The sequence below is a fragment of the Oryctolagus cuniculus genome, chromosome 13, assembly GCF_051225735.1.
Source record: "Oryctolagus cuniculus isolate XC-2025 breed Fujian yellow rabbit chromosome 13, ASM5122573v1, whole genome shotgun sequence".
NCBI classification, from domain to species: domain Eukaryota; kingdom Metazoa; phylum Chordata; class Mammalia; order Lagomorpha; family Leporidae; genus Oryctolagus; species Oryctolagus cuniculus.
In genome coordinates, this window is record NC_142879.1 from 24,041,521 (window position 1) to 24,066,714 (window position 25,194).

A 25,194-nucleotide genomic window follows, 5' to 3' on the forward strand; every position below is an offset into this window, starting at 1 on the left:
ATAGGCTCCTAACCTCATTCTCATCAATCCTGCTGAGAGGAATCATTCATCCCAAGTTACCGGTGGGGAAATCGAGGCTCAGAAAGTTCAGATAACTCACCCAAGGCCACGCCAGTGGTGAATGGGGCACCATAATTATTACCTATCTGTTACCTGGGAGTCCTGGACTCCACCTACAACCTCGGACCATAGAGATTCTGACGGGGGGCTGCCAAAGGAGATCATCCTCCCAGGAGAGTGGGCATTCTACTCAGAGGGGCCATTCTACCCAGAGAACACCAGTCTACCCAGAAGATGACATTCTACCCAGAGGGCACCACTCTACCCAGAAGATGACATTCTACCCAGAGGGCACCACTCTACCCAGAGGACAACATTCTACTCTGAGGACAACATTCTACCCAGAGGATGCCATTCTACCCAAAAGATGCCATTCTACCCAGAAGACACCATTCTGCCCAGAGAACACCATTCTTCCCATAAGATGCCATTCTACCCAGAAGGACACCATTCTAACCAGAGAGCACCACTCTACACATAAGACGCCATTCTACCCAGAAGACATCATTCTACCCACAGGGGGCATTCTACCCTGAGAACACCATTCTACCCTGAGGGAGCATTCTACCCAGAGGATGCCCATTCTACCCAGAGGACACCATTCTACCCAGAAGACACCATTCTACCCAGAGAACACCATTCTGCCCAGAAGGACACCATTCTACCCAGAAGGACACCATTCCACCCAGAGAGCACCATTCTACCCAGAAGACAACATTCTACCTGGAAGACACCATTCTACCCAAAAGACACCATTCTACCCAGAGAACACCACTCTACCCAGAGAACACCATTCTACCCAGAGGACACCATTCTACCCAGAGAACACCACTCTACCCAGAGAGCACCACTCTACCCAGAGGATACCCTTCTACCCAGAGAACACCACTCTACCCAGAGAGCACCACTCTACCCAGAGGGCACCCTTCTACCCGGAGGATACCATTCTACCCACAGGGGGCATTCTACCCAGAAAACGCCATTCTACCAGAGGACAACATTCTACCCAGAGGACACCATTCTACCCCGAGGGGGCATTCTACCCAGAGGACACCCTTCTACCCGGAGGATACCATTCTACCCACAGGGGGCATTCTACCTGAGATGAGAGAAGACTCAAAAGCCTGTCCAAGTGACCTGCATCTGCATGCCCCACCCCCACATCCATCTCCGAGCGCGAGGACTTGGAGCAACCCGCAGTCTCCTTCTGCGAGGGGACACTGGCACACGTGACTTTTGTTGAAGTGGATGTATATTTTTGGAAACGATCCGGAGTGTAAGTGCATAAAAGCCTGGGTCAGACCTAGCCTGGGGCTGTGGGTGGGGAGGAGACCCGGCACTCCAAAGGCAGCTGGAGCAGCAGCTTCAAAAAACGGTTTGATATTTTCCCCCTGATTTTGATCTTAAAAATGTCTGGAGCCCCAGACAGCCATGGGCAGCTTTGGCCAATGGGGGCCGTGAGCAGCACGACCTCACCGCCGCCCAGCAAAGGCTGGAAGCACACAGCAGCACTCCTTTGTGTGCGGGAAAGGGTGAGAGACAGCTGACTGCTGCGCAAGGCTGCAGAATTGTCAGAGCGCGACGCGGCGCAGCCAGCGAGAGATGCTCGCGCTCGCTGTGTGATCAGGGGCGCGTGCTCCCGCAGCTGGCCCTGACACCTAAGGGATTCTACTTTCCTGCCAGAGCCACTTTGCTTTTTCCCGGACTGAGAAAGCTGCCGCCGTCGCCACTCCACTCCTGATCTCTCAATCGCTCCGTCTTTGACCAGTGACAAGATGGCATTGATGAGTTCCCACAGGAGGCCAACTCCTCTCAAGTGAGATACACACACACACACACACACACACACACATATATATATGGTTTCTATTTATTGCTTCTTTTTTTCTGAGCAGTGAAGACAACAGAAATAGACATCGTGACTATATAGCCACTATTTGATCACACGCTTCCTGTCTGAGTAACACCCAAAAGGGGGGCTGCTGGCTCTCTCTTGCCCCTCCATGCATGGGGTTAAGAGGTGCTGGGTCGAGGATGTTATAATCCCCTCAGTTTCACTGTCCCGACTTCTCCCACCCCTACACACACACACACACACACACACACACACGCAGACACTGTATGCATTCCTCAAGGCAAGCACTTGTTCAACATGCCTGAAATTCATTTCCAAACTCTCCTATTCAAGTATATTGATAGGGGTGGCTAAGCCTGCCCACTCCTAGCCTGATAGCTGTCCTAGGCTATGATGCTGTAATCCTACATGGGAGCACCAGGATTCGAATCCCGGCCCCAGCATTCTTGCTCAGGTGTACCCTGGGAGGCACTGTGATGACTCAAGTAATGGGGGAGACCTGGACTGAATTCCTGACTCCAGGCTTAGGCCTCAGCCCAGTCCAGTCCAGCCCTAATCACTGTGGCCATTTGGGAACTGAACCAGCAAATGCAAGCTCGCTCTCTCTCTCTCTCTCTCTCTCCAATAAATAAATTAAAATTTTACCAAATGGTTTTATAATGCAAAATGAAATTAGAATGAATTTTTTAAAAAGGACTAGAAAGAAAGTTCCATTAAAATATAAAGAATAGTTATATCTGGATGGAAGAACAAATAATTTTTTCTCCTGTGTATTTTATGTTCTAAAATTTTTGTAATGAGAATATATTATTATTCAGTGGGATATACTTAGATTTTTAAAAAATATGACCCTCAAGGAGGGGTAATATGTGAAGACCTTATTGATTTCTTGGATTTGAGAACTATTTGAAAGAAAGGCTCTACTAAAAATGAAAAGAGTGGGGTTAACGTTGTGGCATAGTGCATAAACCCACTGCCTGCAACACCAACATCCCATACGGTACCAGCTCAAGTCCAGGCTGCTCCACTTACAACCCAGCTCCTTGCAAATGACCCGGGAAAGCAGTGGAAAATGGCCCAAGTCCTTGGGCCCCTGCACCCATGTGGGAGATCAGGATGAGGCTCCTGGCTCCTGGCTTCAGCCTGGCCCAGCCCCGGTTGATGTGGCCATCTGGGGAGTGAACCAGGAGGTGGAAGATATCTCTGTCTCTCTCTGCCTCCGCTTTCACCTCTGTAACTCTGGCTTTCAATAAATACATCTTTTAATAAATAGATATATCTTTTAAAAATGCTGAGAGTGCTGTGCTCCTGGGGGAGCAGAAATGTCCTTGAGTTGAACAGGTGCTGACTGGGGTTCTAGAAGAATCACACGGATTCACTTACCTTTGTAAAAACTTCTATTTATACATTTGAGAGGAAGGGAACTTGTACATTCCCCAAATGCCTGCAACAGCTGGGGTTGGGTGGGATCCCGACCCAGGAGCAGGGGAACTCAATCCAGGTGGCCCACATGGGTGGCAGCCGAGCCATCACTGCTGCCCCCCGCCCAGGGTCTGCATAACTAGGAAGCTGTCGCCAGGAGCTAGATGGAGAATTAAACGCAACGTGGGATGCAGGTGCCCTAACCAGAAACTTAACTGCTGGCACAATAGAGTGCCCCCAATTTTGTCTTTTTAAGATACATTCTCTAGGCCCCAGTTCCCATGTCTGTAAAACTAAAGCCCTTTATTAAAGGATTGTGGAGCTGGACTGTGATGTCCAGAGCTACAATTTCACCTGCCCTTCACGTCCTGGGTCTCACCTTCCCTCTAGCCCGTCCTGTGTTTGAAGTCTGGAGGGCGGGGTTTAGCTCCTCTGGGACAGCGGCCACCACCAAGGAACCGGGCCCAGTCACAAGGTTGCCACACATGCACGTGAGGCCTGCAGAGCTCACTGGGCCATTCCTGCCCCTGCCAACAGCAACGACACACCACACTCGTACCCGACCGCCTTCCCCTCTGCCACTCAAATGTCTATGCCAAAGCACACTTCAGGAAAGTTTGATAGCCTATTTGCAGAACTTACAATCCAGGAAGACAAGGGAGGGTTGTGATAAAATCATGGTCTTTGGCATCGGTCAAACCTGGATTTGGATCCCAGCCCCGCCTCTTCTCAGTGGTGTAATTTTTTTTTTTTTTTTTTGACAGGCAGAGTGGACGGTGAGAGAGAGAGAGACAGAGAAAGGTCTTCCTTCTGCAGTTGGTTCACCCTCCAATGGCCGCCGTGGCTGGTGCACCACGCTGATCCGATGGCAGGAGCCAGGTGCTTCTCCTGGTCTCCCATGGGGTGCAGGGCCCAAGCACTTGGGCCATCCTCCACTGCACTCCCTGGCCACAGCAGAGAGCTGGCCTGGAAGAGGGGCAACCGGGACAGAATCCGGCGCCCCAACCGAGACTAGAACCCGGTGTGCCGGCGCCGCAAGGCAGAGGATTAGCCTAGTGAGCTGCGGCGCCGGCCTCAGTAGCGTAATATTAAAGGTGTTACTCAACCTCTCTGATCTTCCAGTTTCCCTTACTAGAAATGCAGGGACTGATGCCTCACTTATAGCTTGGTTGTGGTGTGTTTATGAAGGTAAAATATCTGGTCCACGGCAGGTGTTAGATATCCTCTCAATTCCTGGTAATTCCGTTCCCTCGCCATGAAATCCCATGTTCTCTTTCCCTCACATCAGGAGATGCTGACAACCAATGCAGTCTCCCTGGAAAAATACTTTTATTTTTCCCCAATTTCAACACCAGTGATCAAAATTGACATCCAACTCCTGGAACCCCAAGAAGAGAGATCCTGATCCTGCTTCTTAATTTCTTCTCTCTCTACATTGTACACGCGCACACACACGCACGCACTCGCGCACCTCTCACCCATACCCACTCTTCTCTAACACAAGGTCGACTAAATAGCTAGATACACCCTGACCTTTCACCACCGGCTAAATGTCTTCAGATGTTGCCACTTTGATTATAATCCCTGCCTTCTCTTCCTATTATCTCAGATGCCAACCCCGGGAGACACATTAAATACATAATGCATTTGGACTTGCATCTGGGCTGTGCTGTCTGGTGTGGGGAGGTTACAGCCGAAGCATATGCCTGCTTCTTAAAATTCAATTATTCAAATTCAATTTCTTCCCTTGCTCCCAGTCCTCACCAGCATGGAGTCTGGGCTTTTCATCAGATCACTCAAGCTGCCAGCGCTGGAGCCAGCAGTTCCTGGCTTCTGTTCAATTGGGTTCAGTGGACGCTTCCTGTCATTATTGCCACCGTGCACTGTTCTGGGCACCGCAGGTTGAAAGATGTTGGAGATGGAGTTAGCAACCCTGAGGAAGTTCAGGTCCTGGTCAACAGAGAGACTCCTAGGTATTTAACCCCTATAGAGTTTGGCAAGGACAATTGTAACGTAAAAGATAAAGCAATATAAGGGTGCAGAGGAGAAAGCAATTAATAATTTCTGCTATGAGAGTAAGGGACCAGTCAGATAGGATCTCTTATCTACAGTGTGTGTGTGGCAAAGCGCTATATGTGCACAGGAAATAGAGATTAGAGTCAACCAGATCAGAATTAGGGGCCACCCACTGTTCCAAGCTGAGGCAGGATGCCAGGGTTTTGTAGGGATAGAAGACGCCACTGCCCACAGTGAGCTGACAGCCTTTCTCAGCTGCACGCCTGGGCTCCCACGGCACACTGCCCTCCTCCCTCCTGGCCATCCTGGAAGCCCTCTTAATCCCTCTAAGCTCCAATACCATCTCCTCGGTGGATTCCTCACCCCTTGCCTTTCGGAGCTTTGCTTTGCCAGGTGTTCTGGTTACGTTTTTGGCTCAACTCCCTTGCCATTCATTAGTGCTTTAAGTTGGCCTGCGTGTAATCCTGAGAGCACAAATCCTATCGTATTGCTATTTGTGTCCACTTTCAATGACTTGCAGGTGCTTAGTACATCATAGACACTAAATAAATGTTCTTAGTGTTGAAAAGAACAAACACAGTAGCAAATTCAACCCCAGAGAGAACATACAATAAGATTCTAGTTTTTAAGATTTGCTTTTTTATTCATTTGAAAAATAGTTAGAGAGAGAGAGAGATCTTCCATTCACTGGTTCACTTCCCAAATGACCGCAATGGCTGGAGCCAGGCCGTTCCAAAGCCAGAAGCTCCTTCCAGGTCTCCCACATGGGTGCAAGGGCCCAAGGACTTGGGCCATCTTCTGCTGCTTCCCCAGGCCATAGCAAAGATCTGGATCAGCAGTGGAACAGCTGGGGCATGAACCAGCACCCATTTGGGATGCCAGTGTCGCAGGCAGTGGCTTTACCTGCCATGCCGCAGCATAGGCCCCATAGCCTTTCTATTTTTTAGCCAGGAACTACATCAGAGTCTCCTTCCTGGTGGCAAAGACCCAAGTACTTGGACCAACACCTGCTTGCCTCCCAGGTATGTTAGCAGAAACCTGGATCAGAGTGGAAGAGCCAGGACTTGATCCCAGGCGCACTGATACAGGATGCAGCATCTTAACCCACTAACAACTCCTGCCCCAGCTCTTCCAGTCTTAAGTATATTCCATCAGCTTCCTTCTGCTATCCTAAGCAAATATTCTTATGTAGATGAAGGTAAAGGAATCTGTAAAATCAAGAGGCTCAGGATTTCACCCTGATGGGACCTGCTGAGCCATGAGAATCAGACAATGTGACGGAGGACTGTTGTAGAACTTCTCAACGCTGAGTTGGAAGCTGGAATTTCTGCCTGAAGTCTCCACGTTAGGTCTAAGAATACTTTCCTGATCATTCAAACAGTGCAGAGCTACCACCTGAAGAGTCTTAAAGATGTTGTTTTCTTTTTAGGTTTTCAACAGTCACTTTATTATGAGTAGGCTCTTGACTGACGCCACTCTTGTCCTCAATTCGTTTTGAGGCGCAGGGACCCAAGTCCCAGTACTGCTGTCAGAAAGCTTCTTTCCAGTGCTTTCTCCTCTGCTCACTGGTTGTACGATCCTAGGTAATTCATGCAGTGGCTCTGGACTGATGTCACATTTGGAGAATGCGGAAGTGGGGATGGGTGGCCATAGGAAGCTAGAGGGTTGGACAAGCACAGTTCTGATTGTCCCAGGATCAGGAGTCATTTCTTTGTTGGGTTTCTCAGTTATCAGGGTGTTTTATTCAAGGGTAGAGTTCTAGAGTCACCCCCAGCAAGTCTTAATCAGCAGTTTCTGAGAGAAGAATCGATCCAGCCAATTGCACATGTAATCAGTGTGCAAGGTGCTTCTGGGTGCAGAGTCCTGAAGCCACCCTTTGAGGGACACTATCTGGGGAGGTCCAATTCAGCGCCACAGGGAACCTTCCTCTCTGTCTCATCACTAGTGATTGAAAGGACTTTGGGGACAAAACTAAGATTTCAAGTAGGACTTGAAGTCCAAATGCCAGAGATGACAGCACCACCACACTGAAGTATAAGTAAAGGACACAAGTCCCTTCCAGAGCAGCTGCTGATGCGAGATGGGGGAAGCTTGAGGACACTCAGTGACTCACAGGGACACCACAGAGGGAGAAGGGTGGAGGGACAGGCAGGGCAGCTCCGACAGAACTTCGCTTTCTTCAAAGTTTTGCCACAAGCTGTCTTGAGAAATTCAGACAAGGAGTTGGTGGGAGTTGAGGGGAGACAGAAAGGAGCGCCCTGAAATAATGCATCCAGAAAATGAATGCCTGAAGGAATTTTGTGAAATGTGTGTGACTAAGAGGTGGCTTGTTCCAGCGAGCACCTGATAGTGCCTGCCTGTGCCCTGAAGAGACAAGCAGAGCTATCTGATCATATGACACCTGTAGGGCGATGATAACCCTGAATTTTGAATCAATGAAGCATGAGTGTTGGGCAGGTGTGTTTGCGCGAGGAAAGGGAGAGAAAGGAGTCATGTAGAATAAGTCCTGGAGGAGAGACAAGGGTGCCAATCAACTCAGTTAACTCTGTCTTGGCTTTCGCTCCACTGACACAATGGCAAGGCGCTGAAATTAGCCTTCGATCCAGTTTATTTGTTGCTACCTAAATTCCTTTTTTTTTTTTTTTTTTTTTTGCATGTTAGGCCATCTACATGCAAGGTGCCTAGCTCTAATCTAGTCTGATAGTCTGAAGAAAATTACAGCACATTTTACTTCCTCCCTCCCCCGCCCCTCTCTTTTTGACCTTTTATGGCTTTAGAGGCTGGACTAGGCTTGGCAGGAACATGGGCTGGAGGAGGTGGGTGACTTGTTTCTTGGAATTCAAACTTCTCTTCATCATGAAATCTTGGTAATGCTGCCCAGCCAATTTGTGCATTAGGCAAACACAAATTGAAGGAGGGGAACATTATTTAATTGCCACATAGCCAACATCCATTAATAACCTAGATTTTCCTGAACCTAAATCTTATAGACAGCTAATTTGTCTTACTGCTTTAAATGTCTGGTGTTCCTTAAGATTTAGTCTCAGGATATTTAACTCTTACAATTAACTGATGAGCTCACAAGCCAGTGATGTGGCTGATATCATACATTCTCTTTGTAAAAAGATGGCCATACCCCTTTCAATTCAAATCCATCCCATCTGATTCTATTCTATTCTGATTCTCCTTCTTACTCTGTGCTAGAAATCACAGGGATCAGATCTGGGACCTCATACCCTCTTTGAATGCCTAGATCAGGTACCAAGACGCCATCTTGATGGTCTGGGTTAAATCCCTGCAAGCGCTATATAATCCCTTTAACTGGCTGGCATCCTGGCTCACTTGGCTAATCCTCCGCCTGTGGCGCCGGCACCCCACGTTCTAGTCCCGGTCAGGGCGCGAGATTCTGTCCCAGTTGCTCCTCTTCCAGACCAGCTCTCTGCTGTGGCCCGAGAGTGTAGTGGAGGATGGCCCAAGTGCTTGGGAGCTGCACCAGCATGGGAGACCTGGGGGAGGCACCTGGCTCCTGGCTTCGGATCAGCACAGTGCACCGGCCGCAGCGGCCATTGGAGGGTGAACCAACGGAAAAGGAAGACCTGTCTCTCTGTCTCTCTCTCTCACTGTCCACTCTGCCTGTCAAACAAACAAAAAATAAAATAATCCCTTTAACCTTCCACTTAGCAACCCCATCCCTCACCCCTTAAGTCACTAAACATAGAGTGAATGGGATACATTCACTTGGAGGCCAGGATCTTATGAAGGCCAGCTGGAGCATCTCCAGTTCATCAAAAGGAGAGCCAGTTGGAGGAAAAATATGAAACAAGTAAAAATTATTTAAATTTATTTAATTTCTTCTCTTCTCAACATTTTGCTTCCCTTTTGTGCCCCATATTTAGTTCCTCTTTTTTCCCTAGTTTCCAGAGTGTGCATGCTACTTTTCTGCTAACCTGAAGCACACATCAGTCTGCCCTGTATGGCACCTGAGGGGATGCCTGGCCCTCCCTTCTCCCTAGTTTCACAGGCAAACACTAGTTAACCGATAAGCTAAATGGTACTGGGGAATAAAGGGTGCAGGTGTTACTTTCTCCTGTGGATTTTTACATTTTAAAAGATTTCAGAAATGATTTAACCTAAAAGAATGAATCTTTTTGTTGTTGACATTCTGACCACTTGGTAGACAATTTTTGAGCTGAGTGTCTGGTGCTATTGTCCAAACACAGCCATGCACGGATGTCATTTTCTATTTTATCCTGAATTAAAGTCAATTCTGCCTCTCTGGAGCATGCTGCTTGGGAGTTACTCACTTCATTCATTCATTTATGCAGCCCCATAGCCACTGGTTCACTCATATACCGGGTATTTACTGAGCATCTACTATGTTGGAGGCTGCTTGAGTTGCCTTGGATACAAAGGATGAATGATGCAGAATGACCGGTAGTGAAATCTGGACGATCAGAGCTCACTTCCTACTTCCTTTGGGCTATGAATATTGACCGAGCCAACCCCATCCATCAGAAAACGGGAAACATGAATGAGGAAGATAGGACACCCACTTGAACATAATCCGTGCGGTTCTCTCACTGTGGCTCGAGAAGAAAGTGTTTGGATAAGCAAGATAAATACTCCAGTGGAGCAAGCTGGCTGCTGAAGCGCATTTAAAAATCAAAACCACCACGCTAACAGGGCTCATCGTTTCCATATCAAATAATGATACTACTGGCAAAGACTAGAAGGTGACATAATTTTGAGTGTTTAAACTGTCCCAGCAATAAATGGTGCTATCTTAAAGAACTGCACCAAACTGCAAAGCCACCTGCCATCCGACACCCTCTGTCCGCATCCTGATGGGCATGGGAGAGAAAGCACTTCCAAGTGGTGACCTGAAACTGGCCCTGCCTTGAAGATGTACAAGGTGGGGGAGGTGCTGCGTGGCCGTCAGTTGGTCTTCTCCTCATTGTGACTGTGTAAGGGAGGACTTCCTGAGTCATCGTCTTACAAACACACCATTTTTAATTCTTACAGTGAGTCGGGGTTACTGTAGAAAGCACAGCAGAACACAAAGCAAAAAATCAGAAGTCATTCATACAACCTAGGAATAGCTGGTATGGACATTTTAGTTTGTCTCCTTCCAGTCCTTTTAGATTCCTGTGTGTGCGTGTGTGTGTATGTGTGTGTGCCATACTTGCAAAGCAAAATTGAGATCCAAAGGTGATGATTTTCCACTTCATGCAGAGCTGGCTTCATGAGCATGTGGCTTGTGCTGGGTTTCATGCGCTGGTGTTGCGAACATGAAATTCTTAATGCTATCTTCCAACGCGTGTTTTGTGACAGGGCACGTGTGTGAGCAGAGGAGATCCATGAGGGACGCCTCTTTGCTGTCCCATTTGCCTAGGATGCTCACAGCGTTCCACGAGTACAGAATTCTAATGAGATTTTCCTTAGACTGAAAGCAAACACAAGGCCAGAGTGTTACACCTACAACTGGATGCTGACCCTTCCGAGAGGCCCTAGCTTCCATTAGAACCTGAATTTGCTTCCAATGCAGGAAGAAGGCAATGGTGTCCTAAGAAAGACCTTCGTGTTCCTAGACACCCTATCCTCTCCTTTCTTACTCAGGTCATTGCCCCGGGTTAGCCATCCACTCGAAATGATGCTGTAGAGGGAGAGAGAGAAACAGGGCAACCTACAGCTCCCTCTTTCAGTTCTTCCTTACTCATCAATACACCTAAAGCAGAGAGCGGTGAGAGATTGCATGGGCACTGATAAGTGAAATAAAAACAGCTGGGTTCATCTTGTGGCGCATGTATGCAGCTCTGGCAAGAAGGAAATCCATGTGTGGGTAAGAACTTAGAAATAGGAACTGTATACTTTTGGTGATTCTGCAAATGAGTTAACTGGTTTTATTTGCATTTTAAACTTGCATTATACAATGGAAAGACGAATGGTACAATCTGTGCTAATAATTTAAAATTTAATTTTTATTCACTTAGAACAACATTAAATAACAATTTAAAAAGACGATGTCAAGTTAAACAGGAGGCCATGGATGAAAGGAAAGGTAATTTTTTTTCCTGCTTCAAGTCCTGTATTTTCATTTTCCACTGGGCCCTGAAAATTATGTAGCTGGCCTTGACTGAATGATATACTGTAATCATTTTAAATCATTCAATATAACTTACTTTGTACTTTATGTTTTTAATAGACGGGTTTTCTAGAGTATTTTAAGGTTCACAGCAAAAGTTAAGTGAAAGGTACAGAGAATTCCTGTGTACACCCTGCCCCGCAACATGCGTAGGCTCCCGTTACCAACACCCCCACCCTAGTGGTACATGTGTTCCGGCTGATGGCTCTGCACTGACACGTGCTCATCACCCACAGTCTCAGAGTCTCTCTAGGTGTTGTGCTCCTATGAGTATGGATGAGTTTATGATGACTTGTATCCACTGTTATGGTATCTTTCAGAACAGTTTCACTGCCCTAAGAACCCTCTGTGCTCCGTAAACACTATGTTAAAGGATTATTCCTAACACCTGCATAGTAAATGGTTTCACTGGATGAATTTATTTGACTCATTTCCTGTGACCTTTTGGACATTTACATGGTTTACAATGTGTTTATAATTAACCAACTTTTCAGGTATGATGAAAATATCTGTACATAAATCTTTATACAATCCATGGTTTTTTCCTCAAGGAAGTTTCAAGAAGTAAGACTGTGAAATCAAACGCTATGTACATGTCTAAGGGCTTGAGAGCAAAGCGGTACCTTTGTTTCTGGGGGAATTTCTAACAACTTAACAATTTCTACCTTAACCCTGACATCGAGTCGGCCCTTCATCTACCCCTCCAATCCCTGTTCGCAGCTATGCATTCTGTCTTTGGAATTTTTCATCTGTGACTCATTCATTGGCAATGCCTACTATGTGCCGATGCTGTAACAGGAAGATACTGGAGCCACGGGGCAATGGGACTTGTCTTTGTTGAATGTACAGTCGGATGTTAATCCTGCAGATGCATCTCACAAAGTGCTGTGAAGGCAAAGGATAGGATGTCTGTAGAGTATTGAGCCGGGGACTCGGCTCAGGCATCATATCCAGGCGATAAGTGAAGGAGCAGTACGAATAAAGTTGGTAAAGAAGAAAGGAGAAAAGACTACCTACATTCCTGGACGATGCAGGAAGACCAGCCTGAACAAAGGCCTGGAGCAGAAGGGGGTGCGGCCAAGTGGTACAACCAGGTTAGTGTGGGCAGAGCACGGCAGAGAGCAGCAGAGAGAGATGGAACTAGAGTGGTCACCATGGACCAGACCAGGGGTCAGCCAACTACAGCCCGAGGCCAGACCCAGTCTGCTGTTTTCATAAATATTTAGCGGAACACAGGCATGCTCATTTGTTTTGGTACTATGGATGGCTGCTTTTGAGTAATAGTAGTGGAGGTAAGTAATTACCACTGAGACCACCCAACACACAAAGCCTAAAACACTTAGTATTATGCCTTCTATGGAGAAAGTTTGCCCACAAGTCTCTGCGGAGGCTCCCATCTTTACCCAGAGTGATGGAGGCGATGGAAGGGTTGAATGGGCAGCATGTGGGCGCTTGTGCCTTGGCACAGACTGGAGGCCCAGAGGGAGATGCAGAGAGACCAGCAAAGACTACACTGGTATTCCAGGTGAGAGGGCCTGGCCCCTGGGAACAGGAAGTGGCTTTGGAAACAGAAATTGAGAGACACTTGGGAAGTAAAGCAAAGAGGATGTCGCATGATGAGTGAGGGAGAAGTGTCCAAAATCACTCTCAGGTTTCTGCACTACAACTGCATGGCCCATGGTGCCTTTCACAGCCATAGGAAAGACTAGGAGAGGACCAGTTGTGGGTGCCAAGCAAATGCTCCTGCGTTCAGTGTGGGGCACCTTTGAGATAACCAGGGGCAATCTGAACAGGCAGCTGGACAAACTTTCTGTAGCTCAGAATGGTGGCAAATATTCTTCATTATAATTTGGCCCAACCAACATTGAGAATCTCATTTTAGGGGCCAGCACTGTGGCATAGTGGGTTAAGCCACCACCCACAATGCCAGCATTCCATATGGGTGCTGGTTCGAGACCTGGCTGCTCCACTTCTGATCCAGCTCCCTGATAATGCAACTGAGAATGCAGCAGAGGACAGCTCAAGTGCTTGGGCCCCTGCACCCATGTGAGAGACCTGGAAGAGGTCCTGTCTCCTGGCTTCAGCTTGTCTGAGCCTGGCCATTGTGGCCACTTGGGGAGTGAACCAGCAGATGGAAGATATCTCTCTGTGTCTCTCTTTCTCTCTCTCTCTCCCTCTACCTCTCTCTGCAACTCTTTCAAACACATAAATAATTTTTAAAAATTTAAAGAAGAAAGAAGTACTATGAGCTACCAAGATTACACACTTTGAAGGCTCCAGAAGAGGCCATTTCAAGCCAGGATGGACTACAGGAGTAGAAGAAGATGTGGGAAGTGAAGCCCTTGACAGCAGTGACTATAAGGGTCTCGTCTATGGTAAACTGGATGGGATGATGCACTTATCAGCACACGGATGCTGGCTTCCCCTAGCAAGTAGGGCCCTATCTCCTGCTGGAGGCTAAGCGCTGACCCAGCCTCTCTGAAGCAGTGTGCAGTAATTTCCAGTGACTCCAATTCAAGGCAGTGCATCTTATCCTTGGATCTCCCAATGTTTAGAAACTATCCGTTCTAGGAACTGAAATCGTAGGCAACCTACCTGAGGAAAACAGAACACAAGGACAAGAGAGCAGACACCAAGGGGCTGTAAAATTCACAGGCAGTGGGTTAAGACAAGCAAGACCATTTACTCATGGGAAATCCTACCCAGGAGCAGTTTCAAGGGTTCTGATCCTGGTGTCTGCAACACTCAGAGCATGTTTTCCACCCCAAAAGATTTTCCTCCTTGTAAATTGTAACAATTCCCCAGGGGGCCATTTCCTTTGACTAAATAAGGTTCCTCAGTCATAATGAACTGTAAAAGAGACATACAGACTCTTCCCTGCTTATAAAACCATCACAGAAGAAAAGTGGAAACATCTTGTTTTCTCAGCCAGGAGAAAGTAGAGCCTGGCTCAGCAGGCTTGGGAGCCCCATCAGGACTCAACTTCAAGGCCACAGGAAGCACTGGGCTTAGGCAGAAATATCACTAAAGGTGTGGGAAACCTAAAGATTTTCCACACGGGGTAGATCCTAACAAAGTCCTCGAGTCCTTGAAAAAGACCCCTAAGTCAAAAAAGCAGCTCTCAGTCCAAGGATAGGGGCTCGGTGAGATAATATTAACCGGCTCATCAGGCTTCTCAGAGCAAGATAACATGGCCCATTTCTAAGAGCTGCGTTAGCACCGCCACTCAGGAGTCGGTGACCTCTGGAAGTCGTCTCCCAGAATGTGGGTTCCACGGATATTTCTTCAAAGCCTAAAAAGGCCTATTTTTCTTCAAAAATCTCAGCCGATCTCCCACAGCTGGCCTCAGGAGCACGCAGGAGGCGCTGGGTCTTTCATCCAGGTGAGGCTGGCAGAGGAAGGAGGAATCCGTACCCTCTGTGGGCGGATTACGGGAGGAAATTCTCTCTCATGGTCCTGGTACATCGGTGTGGGAAGAGCTGCACAGACCCCAGTGGAGAGCAGATCTGAGTGTTTCTAACAGGTCTTCCTGTGCCTGGCAAACAGCAAACACCGTCTCTAAATGAACAGCAGCTAAAAGAAAACATTATTCAGCCAAAAATGCATTCGCATTCAAGGCAGACTCAGCACTCCATTGTTTCATAAAATAAGAATCCCCACCCGCCCCGCCCCGCCCACACGCTGATTTTAATGGACAAGTAGCAGTGTCTCCGTCAGCCCCCCTTATCTAGGGGAAGGTTGACCAATGCAAACACCTGGACGTCCAGGCTTCAGCACATTGCCCGGATTCACAGATCTTTAAAATGATCAGCGTCACAAGCTATATCTTTGCTGCTTCCAAACTCCCTAAAGTGATACTTAGCGAAAGCGCTTTAAAACACTAACTATAAAGCACCCTACAAGTATAAAGTGTACTCACTGTTGAGATCTCACCCCTCTCAGACATGGGTAAGAATCGTTGTAGAGACATTAGAGTAAGAAGCGCCATCCTCACTATCACTCTAAAACCCGTGTGTTTTCCCACCACCGCCTTCCCACTCTGAACGCTATAGAAGAAACTCAGGAAAACAAGAGAGAAAACCCATAAATGAGATTACAATGTTGCTTTGAAATGAGAATCGGTAGTGTGGGACAGGGGAGAAACAGATGGGAAAGAAATGTACCCAGAGAGGCTGATTTTTGTTTAAATAAGTGCATAATATGGGAAATGCCCGATGGGAACTGACAGGGGAAGTGGAGGATCATTGTTTGAATAGCATCAGTATAAACACAGATGCAGAAGAACTTGGCTTGGGAGATGGAAGAGCCTAGTTGAATAATGTTACTATACCAATAAAACCCATAAAAGGGGGAAACAGAGAGGGGAGGTGATTATTTCTGCTATGCTTGAGGATGCACATTCCCTCTGATATCAAGGGGAAGGGAAATATGCCTTAGCTATCCCGTCGTTGGCTATTTTTGCTACAGTTCATAATCCTTCCAGGTTTCACCAAATCATGACTTGTCTATCTCCATGACTGCATACTGAGCAAATCTCTGTTGACAGAACGAAAAAGGCTGCAGACAGGTCAGTCCTGGGAAATACAAAACAGGGAGGTGAGGAGTGTGTGCATGTGCAACCCAACCCACAGCTGTTGCCGACACCTCTGCTGCTTCATGAGAACCACGCAGAGCTCAGGGGATGATGGGGATGGATGGGGAGCTGTCCCTGCTCATGCTCGGCTGACTGTCTGCTCTCGTCACGCTCCAGGGGGCCGCCCACTCCCTGAGCCTCCCCCTCTCCCTGCTCTCCAGGCTATGTGGCTCTGGGGAGAGGCAAAGGTATTTGTTGGCCATGCAATAATATTGACCAAATAGATTAGTAGAAAGAGCAGTGGCACCCCAGTGGCCCTTTTTGGTGCACCATGAGCCTGTCTGAAAGGCTTTCAATTAGATACATAAAAAGTAGCCAGGGATGATAAGAACAGGCAGCTGGTATTAAGCTCCATATCCACCTGCAGGGCCCTGTGCAAGGGGTGCCACGCCCATCCTCTCACCTAACCCTCGTGACAGTCTGTGGAGCAGGCTGATAACCCCATTGTACAGATAGGGGAAATGAGTCTCGGGTAGTTTAACAAGTTGACCCATGTGGCACAACTCCTAGGGAGAGCCACATGGCTGCAGGTCTCCCGATGTCTGTGCTGGCTACCTTGACTCAGTGGTCATGGCTGCTCTAATATGCACGACGCTCCTTGAAGGATGTGGGCACAATTCACCCAAACCCCAATCTCCTTTAGAGAGGCTCCTGAAATGTCATTGTTAGCCATTCAACAGTCTGTGTTAAGCATATCTCTCTTTGTGTAGGGGTCATCTTGCAAGGAACCAACATCTTAGAAAAAGAAGTGCGCCTAGCAACTTTGCAGGACAGAACTAAGGGTACATTAAAGACTGGAGGAGGGAGAGGAGGCACGGGAAACAACCTCTGCCTGCCTCGTGAGGAGCAAGGAAGTTTTTGATGACACAGAAAGCGTTCCCACTGTAAGGCGCGTCATGGTCCTACAGGGAGCTAGCTGAGTGTACTTCCTTGGGGACTGTCAAGGTGAGGGAAGGGACCTGTCTTGGATGAGTTGATGAGTGTGTGGCCTGAAGACAGAAGATGGGCCACGTGACCTTCAGAGGGGTGTCCATGCTGGTCCCCGGGGTGCCGGGCTGCACTGATGGGCACCCCATCCATGCTTGGTGAGCCACACACACCCTGTCTCGCCTCATGCCTATCACCCCCGATAGAAGAAGCATTCCTGTCTGCTCACAAAGCGATCCCCCAGTGATAACAGCCAGGAGGAAGAACCGCAGGAGCGAAGGGGTAGAGCTCCTTGTTGTTGACAACCAAAAGGGACAGACGTGTAGTAAAAAATGACAAGCCACGGTCTCCCCAGTAAGGTGATAAGACGTGTGCTGATCTGAGAGCAGCCGCTCTCGCGTGCTGTGTGAAGACAGGCATTCATTCAGGGGCTCACGTGTCATGTGGAGCAGGCACCGTCTCCCAAATCAAAATACCATTTTCTTTTACTGGCTGCAATGTGTAGCTCAATGATGGGATTTTACTTTAAATCCCTTTTCTCCACCACTTCTCTGAAAACTAGAACGTGCGGGTCTCAGCCCCAAGCATATAGACTTATTTTTAAAGGAATCCGGAGAATCGTAATAAAAAACAAATCTGAGAAGTGCTTTTTTTTGCTTGATAGGAAACTTTCCAGAGGCTGAGCATCCCTTTGAGGAGTCACTTATCCATCCTGACTTTAGGCCAGACAAATGTGCGGCACAGCCGCCAATTCTCACTACAACGAACCCTCTGGAATCTGGCCCCCTGCCCAAGCTGGTCCTCTTTAAAGTGTCCCCTACCTTGGTTCTGACATCACAGTGGGGTGGCAGGGTGACACTCTGAGCAGCTACCTGGTGTGGTGTTTTCTCTATTGCCTTGGACTGTCCCTGCTCCAGCTGTTGACAAGAGGTGACCTACAAGGGAACTTCAAAAGTTGATGGGGCCGGCACTGTGGCTCACTAGGCTAATCCTCCGCCTGCAGTGCCGGCACACCAGGTTCTAATCCCGGTCGGGGCACCAGCTTCTGTCCCGGTTGCTCCTCTTCCGGTCCAGTTCTCTGCTGTGGCCCGGGAGGGCAGTGGAGGATGGCCCAAGTCCTTGGGCCCTGCACCCACATGGGAGACCAGAAGGAAGCACCTGGCTCCTGGCTTCGGATCGGCACAGCACACTGGCTGCAATGCGCCAGCCGTAGCAGCCACTTGGAGGGTGAACCAACGGCAAAAGAAGACCTTTCTCTCTGTCTCTCTCTCTCTCACTGTCCACTCTGCCTGTCAAAAAATAAAAAACATTAAAATTTTTTTTTAAAAAGTCGATGGAAAAAGGAGTGAAAAGATAAGTTTTAGTACAAAAAAATTCAAATCCTGATACTGTTTTTTCATAATAGACATTTCCATGAACTTTCTGAAGATCTCTAGTACAACCCCAGAACTATAGCATGAAGATGCCACATTATAAACCTGTAAGACAAAGTGCTGAGATTTCCAGTGGACAGCGGAATACTAAGAACAGGGATTCATGTACGTAGAACTCTCTCTGCCCCACTGTCTCCCCGATGTGCAAAGAAGTGAGCAGGAGAAGAGTCTGAGGGAATCCAGGAAGGGTAGGCATGGCTCAGTCTCTGAGTCCTACGTCTGCCACCCCCAGGAAAATCTGTAAGAGGGGAGCAGAACAAGAACTGCTGATTCTCTGGGGTCAGAGACAGAAGACCTGTGTCCGGCTGGGTGCACCAGGATTCAGTCTCCAGCATCCCTTCCATCACTCTTGTGCCTCAGGGTACACAAGCAACAAAGCAGAGAGGCTGTAAGAATACACTGGGGGCAGAATGAGGACCTTGGACTGCCCTCCATCTTCCTAGGGTCACAGAAAGACCCAGAACCCAGGGATCTCCAAGAGCATGAGAGGATTGAGGAAGGACTGATGGATGCACTAGAACTTGGGAGTCAGACAAGCAAAATCAAGATTAGCCCTATGAAATCTCTCTCTCCCCACCCCCTTTCCCTCCATTTCAAGCAAACAAAAACAAATATGTATTTTTGAAAAACAGAGCAGGTATTTGACACAGAGATTAAGATGTCATTTGGGAGGTGCTTGGGACACCAACATCCCCTATCAGAGTGCCTGGGTATGGGACCCAGTTCTTCCTCCAATTCCAGCTTCCCGCCAACGTGCACCTGGGAGGCAACAGATGAAGGATCAAATACTTGGGTCCCCACCGCCCACATGAGAGACCTGGGTTCCATGTCCAGCTCCTGGCTTCAGTCTGGCTCAGTCCCAACTGAAGTTGCAGAAATTTAAGAAGTGAGCCAGCAGATGAAAGATCCCTCTCTCATGATCTCCCTGCCTTTCAAATAAATAAAAATAAAGATAAAAAATTCTTTAAAAAATATTATCCTGCATGGTGGGAGCTACTGCAAAACTAAAAGCTCTTCAGTGAAAAAGGCTGATGTAGGCAGGGGACGACAGAACATCAGTGGTGGGGTGCAGCCACACAGTCACTCTACGTCTCAAAAGATGGCAGTTTAGGACAACCTCTGTCCAGATGGTGCCACGGTGGGGGACCCCATCTTCCTCTCCAGCTAAAAAATCAGTGCCAAGCTGTGCACTCTCACCATGTAGGACCTCTGTCCTTAATGAGCTGTACTATGAGAATTCACTGTAAAACTTGCTTTCAAACAGTACTTTATACTTCGTGTATATGTCTAGGTGCAAATTATTGAAATCTGTACTTAGTATAGAGTTGGTACTCTGTATATAAAGTTAATTAAAAACAAATCTTAATGAAGAATGGGATGGGAGAGGGAGTAGGAGGTGGGACAAGAGTCGGGGTGGGAAGGCGGGTATGGGGGGAAAACCACTATATTCCTAAAGCTGTACCTATGTAGTTCTTATTCATTAAATAAAAGATTTCTTTAAAACATTTTTAAATTAAAAAAAAATCAGTGCCAAGGAGGAGAGGGAGGGGCAAAATCTGAAATCCAGGATTTTTAACCTAACTGAATTCTAACCCCATTTGCCTGCAAAAATACTGCGTTGGTCCCAGCCAACCTGAAAGGACTGGATCAAGTGTCTGTACCAGGTGACATGAAGGCTCAGGTTAAAAAAATGAAACCCTTTAGGCAAACAAACTTATTAGTGCTCACCTGAGCCTGTGTCAGCGACAATCCCTATCCCGCAGGCTCTAATCCGGGGAGACACTTCGGTTCCAGAGTGTTAAGAAACCAGGGACGTCAGGGTTCCCCAGCAGGTTCACCTGAGCTCAGTCCTGGTCTCAGCCCGGAAGTCCTCTGTGCCCTAAAGGAATCAGCACTGCTGCAGGACAGCCAAGCAGCCCCCTCAGCCAGGCCAGCTGCAGGCCACCACCCGACTAGAAGGCTTTCCCCAATTGATTATGCAAATATCTTATTGATTATTAATTAGAACATTTTGTGACGTGACTAAGAACTTGAGAGATAAATCTTTTTGACTTGTACTTAACTGGTAGATTGTATAAGCAATAAAGAGTACATGAGCAATAGCTGCGTAATTACATTTTATGAATAGCAGAAACCTGTAAGGGATGTGGAGAGATTTAATTGACATTTAACAAGATAACTACAGCAAATTAATTAGGAATTATCTGCTAAAATATGAATTAACTTCTAATAATATTTTAACCAGCTACTCTAGGATGCTAGTGTCTGCTTACTGTTGCTAAAATACCTAAATAAAACATCCTGCTAGTTAAGATGATAGTGCTAATTTGTCTCCCAAATAACAATCAGGTTTTATTGAGAAGCACTGTGCAATCAGGACATAGTAGGATGCAAACATTATGGCACACAGCTCCTGCCCTCAAGAGATTCAGAGCACAGTGAGGGCCAACGGACCCAGCACAGGGGACTGACCGTAGCACAAACTCCAGTGCTTCAGGCCCAACTCACCTTTCCTCTTTACACCTCGGTTTCCTCATCTACACAATGGGGGATGAAAATGTGTGGCTGAAGGTTTGCTGGACACGTGTCTATCTCAGTGCTTGACACTTACAAATCCTTCGACAGATCTCAGCTGGCATCTCATCTTACTGTGGGATCCCAGGAAGACAATACAGCCAGTGAATGCCACCCACACACGTGCAAAAAGAGGTTCTCTCTAAGCTGTCTGGCGAAGCAGTGTTTGTAAACCTAACCACTGCGATGATCTAATGCCTGCCAAAGGGATAATGATCAAATAAATAATGAAGTTTTGGACTCAGCTGTGCCAATTCACCAGCGTGAGGCTCATCCAGGCAGCTAACCTGGAAGGATGTCCAGCAATTTCGCACAGTGGAAATAATAAACATAGGATACCATGTATATCTTTAAAATACACACACACAGTAGAAATACTACATATTCTCCATGGATACATATACATACATACATACGCACAGATACGTATATACTCAATGGATAAGGGATCTTCAAAAAGTTCACAGAAAACATGCAGTATAAAAAACTATGCATGGATTTAAAAATTGTAACATTAAAATAAACTTATGTTTTAATTCCATTTTGAATGTATATATATGTACACACATATGGATGTAAACATTTATATGTATGTAGATATATGTATACACATACACACACATAGCCACTGTACAGAGATAATTATCACAAGGAATTGGCTCATTCAGTTAGGGAGCTTAAGTTCCGAGATCTGCAGTGGGTAGGCTGGAGGCTCTGGAGAGCTGACGGCACAAGTTCTAGTGTGAACACAAGAGAGAGGCCCGGAAGAGTCAGTGCCCCACGCTGAATCCAAAAGCAGGAAACAACTGTCCCTGCTCAAAGGCGGCGCGGAAGGAGGACATCCCTCTCCCGGGAGGACCAGCTCCTTGGCTCTGTGCAGACCTTCACCTGACTGGCTGAGTCTCGGTTCACGCCAGAGAGAACAGGCTGCCTGACTCGGCTGTGGATCCCAATGTCAACTGCACTTAGAAGCACCCAGCGTGGTGTTGGACCACACATAGCGGTTCCCCAGGGCCCAGTCAAGGAGATATAAAATCAGCCGCCACACTCACCCTGCTCTCTAGAATTGCATTGATGGGTGGGGGCTGTGAACTGCCCTTGTCCCCTCCCTCTGGAGTTGTCTTCCTGGAAAGGAAGTGGCATAGTAGCCTGACCCCACCAGCCTTCTGGCAGAGCCTGTGTGCTCCTCTTTCATGGCCACAGAGGATCCCGTACTGGACTGGAGGCTGCACTAGGAGTGGAGAACTTTCCAACTCTAAGATTCTTTGTAGCTTGATAAGTTTGTGCCTTTGGCCTTTTCCCCTCATCCTACGGAGCTGAAGGAAGCTTCAGTGCGCAGAGAGAACAAGGCGTTCATTTTGGCCATTTAGCTTCTTCTCCAGATGAAAGGGATATTTCCTTAAGGGCGTGGGAGAGCACAGTGTCCAAGAACACAGCGTTTGTCATTAGAGCTAAATTTCAGTTCTGCCAACTGCCAGGTACGTGACCTTGGGCAAGTTAGTTCCTTAACCTCTGTAAGACTCAGAATTTGCAAATATAAATATGTAAATGTGCAAGCAGCACTTATGATGGTACCTGCCAGGTGGTTAACATCCAATAAGTTGATTATAACAGAAGGCAAGCCTATTTCGCCTGTCAGTCACTACCTACATCCAATAATCAGGCCAGCTGGTTCTTTGTTGCCACCTAGTGACCACCAGTCACACTACACCACATAGGTCAACCTACTCAAATGCAATTGAATACCCGGAGGCACAAACTTAGGTGCCTGATTGAGATCATGGACCAGTGAAACAGCCACCTTGACCCCTTGAGGCTTGATTTTTAGCCCCCTGCTCTAAGTGGCAGGAGCTGCCTCATCAGGAAACCATTGATGTGTACACAACGAGATGAACATTGTTGTAAGATGGAAAGTTCATTTTATTACTTTTTAAGAACCTGCTTACAAGGTTAGTAAAATGCATGGGATGTGGGTAGACAGAAAGGCGTGTGTTCTGATTAAGTGGACCACAGGCCGATGCACAGTGGAAGAAAAAACCTCAGTGACTCTATCTGAAGCCCCATACGGGGTTTTCAGTAAAATCCAGGTCAAAGTGCCTTGGGCACACTGTGTTGAGGTTTTAGCAAACTGACCAGAGGGCAAGCTTCAAACTCACCTCACCACCTTTCCTCCCTGGCTCCAAAACGCCAGAGAGACTTCATTTAGGAAAAAAATGGTTAGGTAGTCTCCTTCCATTTCTCCAAATGTCAAAGTGAAGTCCGACAGAAAGCAATTAACAGATGTCTACCCAGCAGAGAGTGTGGGAGTTCCAGGCAGAACGGAGTGCACGCGTATCTTAGGACGGCTCTGGGCGGCCCCGTTCACTCCCCATTACCCAGCTAAAGATAGCTCCCTGCTTCCTTAGCTTTCTATCCTTATTAGCATCAGTCCCAACAGGTTAGCTCTTCCCCCTTGAAAGCTTCCTGAAACAAGTGGTGAGTGAGCAAACTAAACTTGGACTCTGCTCAGATGCAAACTCCCCCCGGGGAATTTCCAGATCGTCCCCACAGGTGAGCCCCTGCCAAGTATCCCCCTAATCTAACCCCACACCCCACCCAGCCAACCCAACGCCCAAACTGTCCCTGGGGAGAGCAAGGGGAGGGTGAAGGGGAGAGACTGTGTGTGGTCAGCTGTTAAGAGCTTATTTGTGACATTAAATGAGCAAATCAAAAAAGCATCTGCACTGATGAATTCCCTGTGGGGCTGTCAGTGAGCCGTCAGCAGCTGACAGTTCTGTCATAAGTGTCATTGAAAATGTCACAAGTCTATTTCCCATCAATGTCATTAAACAATCACAGTTAGTTTAGAGAAAGAAAGGGGAGGGCAGGGCGACACGTGGAAAGCCGTGCAGAACGCTTAAGCAATTGCACGCTTTGCTGTACCTGGGTGGCAATCCCCGCCAACAATTACATCCGCCTTGATTTGTTCATTTAGGCAAATTCCCAGTTATGGGGGAGCATCAGTCTGAGTGATTTTTTTTTTCCTTTCCACTGACAGCGGCCACTGTGCCCTGCCAGGCTCGATCTCAATGGCATGGAGCCGGAGCTCTGATAATGAGCCATCTCAATGCCTGATCCTGCCGGCTTCTTTCTCATTCTGTTCTGGCACGTGTGGGTTTTCTTTGTCAGCCACTGGCATACGGGTGAGACCACTGCTTCTTTGAGCTGTTGCAATAAAGCCTGTTTCCCCCCTAAGTGGCCTTTCTGCTTTTGGAAATGTTGGTAAATGTAACTTATCCCCTTCCTTCCTCTCTTCACTTTCCTTTTTCATCATGTTGTGCTGGGCCACTTGGCTGAACTCGCACTCACAGCCTGTGTGCCTAAGAGGGGGGCCTCTTTCAGTGGAGGCGGTGGCCAGGACGCCAGTGAGGAAGATCCTTCGTGACGAACGCACGGCTCAGGTAGAGAAGCAGGGGTAGAGAGATGTGCAGGGAGGGGTCAAGGCAGCGTGAAGACAGAATGCCAGAGCTGGGCGGGATGTGGGCCAGAGAAGACAGCGGATCCTCTCAAGCTGGATCAGGCCTGGGAAGGGCAAGTTTCTCCCAAGAGCACCAGGCAGCAGGTCGCGGAGGGCCTGGACCACTTAGCAAATAAGAAACCTCATAGAGAATGTGGTCTGTGCAGCTGTCACCACAGCCCTGAGCCCGCATGTAGCGCTGACCACTCCTCGTGCATTCAGAGACAGGTGCATAAATGGACCCAGTGCGTTCTCATGGCTTCAGCTTCTTGATGGCATCTGGGGTGGACATCTGTTGTTTTTGCCTGCCAACATCATCCCTCTTCCATAAAGAAGACTCCATTTTCCCTACCAGAATCATCCCTTGTTCACACTCAGACTTCGTCCTCTGAGTGGGGCTGTACCCACTCCTGGCTCCAGAGGTGAGCTTGGTGCAAAGAAGGAGGGGAGCCCAGTCTCATGCTGTGGGGGCCCACCCTGAACTTCTCTTGGTCTTAAGGAGAAAGAGTTTTAGTCTGGAAATGCTAGTGGGGGTGTGGGTTATCTCTCTGCAGAGAAGGGAAGAGAGAGCGCCGAGCCCCTTGTGGGGAGCAACCGGACTAGACTGAGTTACTGGAATTAAGACTTATTCTATGC